Source organism: Convolutriloba macropyga, unplaced genomic scaffold, assembly GCF_964194025.1.
Source record: "Convolutriloba macropyga unplaced genomic scaffold, txConMacr16.3 SCAFFOLD_4445, whole genome shotgun sequence".
NCBI lineage: Eukaryota > Metazoa > Xenacoelomorpha > Acoela > Convolutidae > Convolutriloba > Convolutriloba macropyga.
The window spans coordinates 12,501-20,338 of record NW_027450865.1 but is presented as its reverse complement, the minus strand read 5'-3'; the positions used below and the strand labels follow the sequence as shown (position 1 = coordinate 20,338).

Here is a 7,838-nt window from a genome sequence, read left to right as displayed (position 1 = left end):
AGCATGTGAAAGTTGTGAAGTTGAAGAATTTTTGTGTTGAGTACGATGTTGTTACTAGTAACCATGTCGACAGCTGAGAACTGTTCTCTAACCAATAGAAGGTGAAACTTCTGTATGTGAAAAGGCAATTTGAGCGAGATTTCTTAGCAGACTAGTATTATGTTGTTTCTAGTAGGCGAAAGCCGAAACATCAACATGTGAAAATCTGATATTAAATCCTCAATCATTTCCCTAGTATTATACAGCTACTAGTAGCCGTAATTGGTCAGGGAAACATTGTTGACCGGTGAAACTTCACATGGGAAAGACACACAAATTACTTGACAAAACAATAAGTATTATGCTGTTTCTAGTATGCGAAAGCAGAAACATCAGCATGTGAAAGTTGTGAAGTTGAAAAGTTTTTGTGTTGAGTACGGTGTTGTTACTAGTAACCATGTCGACAGCTGGAAAGCTGTTCTCTAACCAATAAAAGGTAAAAACTTCTGTATCTGAAGAGGCGGCGTGATTGAGATTTTTAACAGACTAGTATTATGTTGTTTCTAGTAGGCGAGAGCCGAAACATCGACATGTGAACATCTGGTTTTTAAATCATGAGTCAATTCTCCCTAGTATGATACAGTTGTTAGCCGGTATTGGTAACAGTAGAACAGAGATTTGGAGGGCAAACCTGCTCATGGGAAATGCTCACAGAGCGCTATCTACCAGTACACATAGTATTATGCTGTTTCTAGTACGCGCGAGCCGAAACATCAGCATGTGAAATGTGTAATCGTGGGTAACTCTAAGTGTGTAGAGTACTGTGTAGTAACTAGTAGCCATGCCAAAGCATGCATTGAAACTCTTCGTGATTTAAAAAGCTCAAAGCAAGATTGACGAGGCCGCAAGGCTATGTCTTTCTAAATTCGAACAAATCGAAAGATTGTTCAAAGTACAATTAAACTGATTGATCCTGTCAGTTGCCATATGCTTGTCTGAAAGACTAAGCCATGCATGTGCAAGCGAAGCTTGAAAAAGTGGAACCGCGAATGGCTCATTAAATCAGTTACTATCTATTAGTTGATTTGCAAGCTAAATGAATAACTGCGGTAACCCTGCAGCTAATGCATGCTGATTGTCCGACACTGTCGGAGACTTTTACAAGACTACACCGGGTGATTTGCTAAGTACAGACACATCCCGTGATGAGTCCTAGTAACTGAAAGATCCCAGATAGCTTCGGCTTGGGGACGGAACTTCCGAATTTCTGACCTATCAACCTATGATGGTAGTGTAACGGACTACCATGGTTGTGACGGGTAACGGGGAATCAGGGTTCGATTCCGGAGAGGGAGCCTTAGAAACGGCTACCACATCCAAGGAAGGCAGCAGGCACGCAAATTACCCACTCTCCGCACGAGGAGGTAGTGACTAGAAATAATGATATGAACCTTTATGGTTTGTAATCAGAATGGAATGGACTTAAAAGCTCCATTGATGAACGAGTAGAGGGCAAGTCTGGTGCCAGCAGCCGCGGTAATACCAGCCTCTACAAGCGTATGCAATAGTTGCTGCGTTTAAAAAGCTCATAGTTGGATCTGTTTGAGTAGAACGGCAACATGGTCTTCAGTTAAATCTGTTGACTCGTTCCGCTCATCCTTCGCATCGAAGAAATAGTTTGCACTTAAATGTGACGAACTGTGGAAACGGTGTTTTCACCCTGAGAAAATTAGAGTGTTCAAAGCATCCTTTGGGATCGAATAATAAAGCATGGAATAATGGAGAATGACCCGCTACTCGATTGATGCCGGTTGGCTGAGTGCGGTAATGATTGAAAGGAACAGACGGGGGCATTTGTATTGCTACGTTAGAGGTGAAATTCTTGGATCGTGGCAAGACAAACTACTGCGAAAGCATTTGCCAAGAATGTTTTCATTAATCAAGAACGAAAGTCAGAGTATTGAAGAGGATTAGATACCCTCGTAATTCTGACCATAAACTATACCAACCTACAATTTGTCAAAGTCGATCTTGACTTGGCAAGAGATTAACCGGGAAACCAAAGTTTATTGGTTCCGGGGGAAGTATGGTTGCAAAATCGAAACTTAAAGGAATTGACGGAAGGGCACCACCAGGAGTGGAGCCTGCGGCTTAATTTGACTCAACACGGGAAAACTCACCCGGTCCAGACATCTTAAGGATTGACAGATTGAATATCTTTCATGATTATATGGGCGGTGGTGCATGGCCGTTCTTAGTTAGTGGAGTGATCTGTCTGGTTAATTCCGATAACGAACGAGATCTTCTCCATCTAAATAATGAAATTCACTATATGTGAATTCAAACACTTCTTAGAGGAACTATGCGGAATTAAATACCGCAGATGAAGTGAGGCTATAACAGGTCTGTGATGCCCTTAGATGTTCTGGACTGCACGCGCGCTACACTGTGTACTTTTAGATTGAGTACTCAGCCCTTGGTCCGAAATGGACTGGGCAATCAGAGAAAAGTACAGCGCTTCAAGGGGATCGTCTGTTGTAACTTGCAGACGTGAACCAGGAATTCCTGGTACTTATGAGTCAACAACTCATAGGGATTACGTCCCTGCCCTTTGTACACACCGCCCGTCGCTACTACTGATTGGATAGTTAAGCAAGAATTGCAAATTCCTACTGTTGGGACTTCGGTCTCCGGCAACGGGATGAAGCGGATCGAGCTTAATTGTCTAGAGGAAGTAAAAGTCGTAACAAGGTTTCCGTAGGGGAACCTGCGGAAGGATCAGTGATTGATTCCTTCGGGCATGGCTGCTGGTAGAGGCCATGTCTGTAGTGCGCATGACGCTCTGTCGCTAGAGATTGCTTGGCAACCAATCTCGAATTATGTATCGAGCTCAAAAACTACTTGTGTGGATACATAGTTCAGCAGTCATGGCAAGGGACTGCTTAAAGGGAGACTAGTTAGCAAAAGCAGCCTAGCAGAACTGCAGCTATCTAGATCTCAGAAGCTGGGTTATAGAAGCCCAGCTATAGACTTGTGAATGAGAAAGGCCTAAAAAGGTCCACAAGTCGCGTGGTTAGAACCGACACGCAAAAATCCCAGCGAGTGACAGAGCGTTGCGCTGTTCAGTGGGAAAGAGTTGAGCTACTCGGGGCGCCCACTGAACTTGCTCCGAGCCAAAGGCTCGAAAAAACACAGCTTAGCCTCAGATCCTTTACATAGAAGGCTAGCTAAAATAAACTTACCTTGGACGAGGGTAAAGTTTAGTCAGTTCTTAGGGGAGAGTAATCCACAGCTTCTCGCCCTCTGAACATTCTCCCAGATATGTAGGTCTGGGAGAGTCTCCTCCTGTTCTTCGGAATCTGGAGGTAGACAAAGACAGTACGATACGATCTTGCATCGGGATGACTAACCGATAATGATCATAATCTGACAATTTTTCCGGCTTGAGGCACCGGAGTCAGATTAAAGACACATACTGAACTAAAGGCGTATGTGCAAAGCTTGTCGGAGTGTAGAGAGTCAAGCTGAGTTGACTCGTCACGTGGTGATGACAACAGCCATGTGCAAAACACTCACAACTTTATCGTCTATGTGGAAAAGGTTGCTAACAGCGCTCTCTATGAGAGGCCCTCGCATATAACTATACGAGGAAAAGGCGATAGAGTTGTTTGAATGTGGGGCAGGTTCATCGACAAGCTAAGTTGATCACATTCTTGTTGTGGCATCCTACTAGAATTGGTCACGGTCTGCACCAACTCTCCCCAAGTTGGCCAGACTTAAAACTAGAAATAAGGTTTGCAGCTATGTGAACCTAGAAACTGTAAAGGAGTTGAAAGAACTTAAAGGAATTGAAAGAGGCCTTGAGGTATATCCTCTTGGTAAAGACCCACAAAAGCTCACAAAAGTGGCTTCGAAGGGCAAAACTGGTTCATCCAAAACAATTGGAGAGCTTAAAGCAGAACCAATTCGAATGAAACACTATTGGTGAAACTTCATCATGAGAACGTCACAAGCTGATCACGCTCTATGATATGACTAGTATTATGTTGCTTCTAGTAGGCTAAGCGCAAGCCGAAACATCAACATGTGAAAGTCGTAGAATTTTGCAATCAAACTGTGGCTAGTACTGTGATGTTACTAGTAACCTGGTGTTCCGTCATATGGCCAAGAGAGCATTTGAAGGCGAAACTTCTGCATGGGAAAGCTGCATCATGATCAAAATTTTATATCGAGTATTATGTTGACGTTAGTAGGCCTTGGCCGAAAACGCAGCATGTGAAAGGTATAGATAAAAGTTATTGTTGCAGTCAGTACTGTGTAGTTACTAGTAGCTGGATTTAAGCTCAAAATGAGACACTGTTGGTGAAACTTCATCATGAGAATGTCACAAGCTGATCAAGCTCTATGATATGACTAGTATTATGTTGCTTCTAGTAGGCTAAGCGCAAGCCGAAACATCAACATGTGAAAGTCGTAGAATTTTGCGATCAAATTGTGGCTAGTACTGTGATGTTACTAGTAACCTTGTGTTACGTCATATGGCCAAGAGAGCATTTGAAGGCGAAACTTCTGCATGGGGAAGCTGCATCATGAACAAAAGTTTATATCGAGTATTATGTTGACATTAGTAGGCCCTGGCCGAAAGCGCAGCATGTGAAAGGTATAGATAAAAGTTATCGTTGCAGTCAGTACTGTGTAGTTACTAGTAGCTGGATTTAAGCTCGAAATGAGACACTGTTGGTGAAACTTCATCATGAGAACGTCACAAGCTGATCACGCTCCATGATATGACTAGTATTATGTTGCTTCTAGTAGGCTAAGCGCAAGCCGAAACATCAACATGTGAAAGTCGTAGAATTTTGCGATCAAATTGTGGCTAGTACTGTGATGTTACTAGTAACCTTGTGTTACGTCATATGGCCAAGAGAGCATTTGAAGGCGAAACTTCTGCATGGGGAAGCTGCATCATGAACAAAAGTTTATATCGAGTATTATGTTGACGTTAGTAGGCCCTGGCCGAAAGCGCAGCATGTGAAAGGTATAGATAAAAGTTAGCGTTGCAGTCAGTACTGTGTAGTTACTAGTAGCTGGATTTAAGCTCGAAATGAGACACTGTTGGTGAAACTTCATCATGAGAACGTCACAAGCTGATCACGCTCTATGATATGACTAGTATTATGTTGCTTCTAGTAGGCTAAGCGCAAGCCGAAACATCAACATGTGAAAGTCGTAGAATTTTGCAATCAAACTGTGGCTAGTACTGTGATGTTACTAGTAACCTTTTCTTACGTCATATGGCCAAGAGAGCATTTGAAGGCGAAACTTCTGCATGGGGAAGCTGCATCATGAACAAAAGTTTATATCGAGTATTATGTTGACGTTAGTAGGCCCTGGCCGAAAGCGCAGCATGTGAAAGGTATAGATAAAAGTTATCGTTGCAGTCAGTACTGTGTAGTTACTAGTAGCTGGATTTAAGCTCGAAGTGAGACACTGTTGGTGAAACTTCATCATGAGAACGTCACAAGCTGATCACGCTCTATGATATGACTAGTATTATGTTGCTTATAGTAGGCTAAGCGCAAGCCGAAACATCAACATGTGAAAGTCGTAGAATTTTGCGATCAAATTGTGGCTAGTACTGTGATGTTACTAGTAACCTTGTGTTACGTCATATGGCCAAGAGAGCATTTGAAGGCGAAACTTCTGCATGGGGAAGCTGCATCATGAACAAAAGTTTATATCGAGTATTATGTTGACGTTAGTAGGCCCTGGCCGAAAGCGCAGCATGTGAAAGGTATAGATAAAAGTTAGCGTTGCAGTCAGTACTGTGTAGTTACTAGTAGCTGGATTTAAGCTCGAAATGAGACACTGTTGGTGAAACTTCATCATGAGAACGTCACAAGCTGATCACGCTCTATGATATGACTAGTATTATGTTGCTTCTAGTAGGCTAAGCGCAAGCCGAAACATCAACATGTGAAAGTCGTAGAATTTTGCAATCAAACTGTGGCTAGTACTGTGATGTTACTAGTAACCTTTTCTTACGTCATATGGCCAAGAGAGCATTTGAAGGCGAAACTTCTGCATGGGGAAGCTGCATCATGAACAAAAGTTTATATCGAGTATTATGTTGACGTTAGTAGGCCCTGGCCGAAAGCGCAGCATGTGAAAGGTATAGATAAAAGTTATCGTTGCAGTCAGTACTGTGTAGTTACTAGTAGCTGGATTTAAGCTCGAAGTGAGACACTGTTGGTGAAACTTCATCATGAGAACGTCACAAGCTGATCACGCTCTATGATATGACTAGTATTATGTTGCTTATAGTAGGCTAAGCGCAAGCCGAAACATCAACATGTGAAAGTCGTAGAATTTTGCGATCAAACTGTGGCTAGTACTTTGATGATGCTTGTAGCCAACCGAATTGGTTGAAAAGCCCAATAAGTAAGCTAACTTGGGAGAGCTTGTTGGAAACCAAATGCTACTAGATTGGTCCAAATACATCCTTCAACAGGGGATCACTTGGCTCGCTTTACGAAGAGGAGCACAGCTATATGTGTTAATTCGGTATGAATCGCAAGATTTGTTTACCGACCTCTCTAACGCAAAAGGCGGTCTCGGCTTCGGCTGTTGACTGCGTCCGATTCAGGGTTATATAACTCTCGATTGAACACATTGATGTTCTATTGTTGGTGCTTCCAATAAAATTGGAACACTTAAAGCAGAACCGATTCAAATAATAGCATTCTGATCAATGATTGCATTCCTTGATCAAGAACTGCTGGAGTCATTGTGATGGCGAATTTTCTTCATAAGAAAATTGCAAAGAGACGGAACTTAATGAGACTAGTATTATGTTGTTTCTAGTAAGCGGAAGCTGAAACAGCAACATGTGAAAATCAAGTTTTGTTCAATGATCTCGAGGCGATAAGTACTATGAAGCAACTAGTAGCCTAAGCATGACTCAGATTTGAGACAGTCAAAAAGACTGGCGAAACTTCTTCACATGAAAGTTACATAGAGAACTACAAATGTATACAGCGAGTATTATGTTGTTTCTAGTAGGCGAAAGCTGAAACATCAACATGTGAAAGTTGTCTGCAAACTGTAGAACGATATGTGATTAGTACTGTGCTGTTACTAGTAGCCAGTCTGACTGTAGAAGCCAAGACAAAGGGAAACTAATGCATCTGAAAAGGACAAGTTATGGAAAGGTATGCACGATAAGTATTATGTTGTTTCTAGTAAGCGGCAGCTGAAACATCAACATGTGAACGTCGTTGTGTACAGTAACCTAGAACTATATAGTCCTTAGTAACGTGCATTTACTAGTACCTGTAATTGGTATTCAGACTCAGGCAGTTTGGAATAGTTTGGCAAAGATGCACCAGAGAAAACTGGGATTTGATACAGAAATTGTTGAATACAAGTATTATGCTGCTTCTAGTAGGTTGAATCCGAAACATCAGCATGTGAAAATTGAAAACATTTCTGGTTCGAATTGTCACAAGTATTTGGTGATCTGAGTAGCCAAACTCACTACAACGCCAATTGAAGGCAAAAATTCTCAACGGGAAAAGCTATTCTCATTGAATGAGCTAACAAGACGAGTATTATGTTGCTTCTAGTAGGCGAAAGCCAAAACATCAACATGTGAAAGTCTTGCTGAACAAATTTAATGTTGTTGAGCTCAGTACCGTGTGAATTAGTAGCCATAATTGGCGAGCGAAAATTGAACTGGCGAAACTTCGTCTTTGGAAAATTGCAGATGCCGAGCACTTATTTTGCAACGAGTATTATGTTGACTGTAGTAAGCGAAAGCCGAAACAGCAACATGTGAAAGCTGTTGAAATTTGTGGTCA

The 7,838-nt window shown here is 42.0% G+C and overlaps 1 pseudogene; it reads left to right on the top strand.

The window, feature by feature from the left end:
* Positions 1-6,478: 6,478 nt before the first annotated feature.
* Positions 6,479-6,630, top strand: LOC142356226 (5.8S ribosomal RNA; annotated as a pseudogene).
* Positions 6,631-7,838: the final 1,208 nt, after the last annotated feature.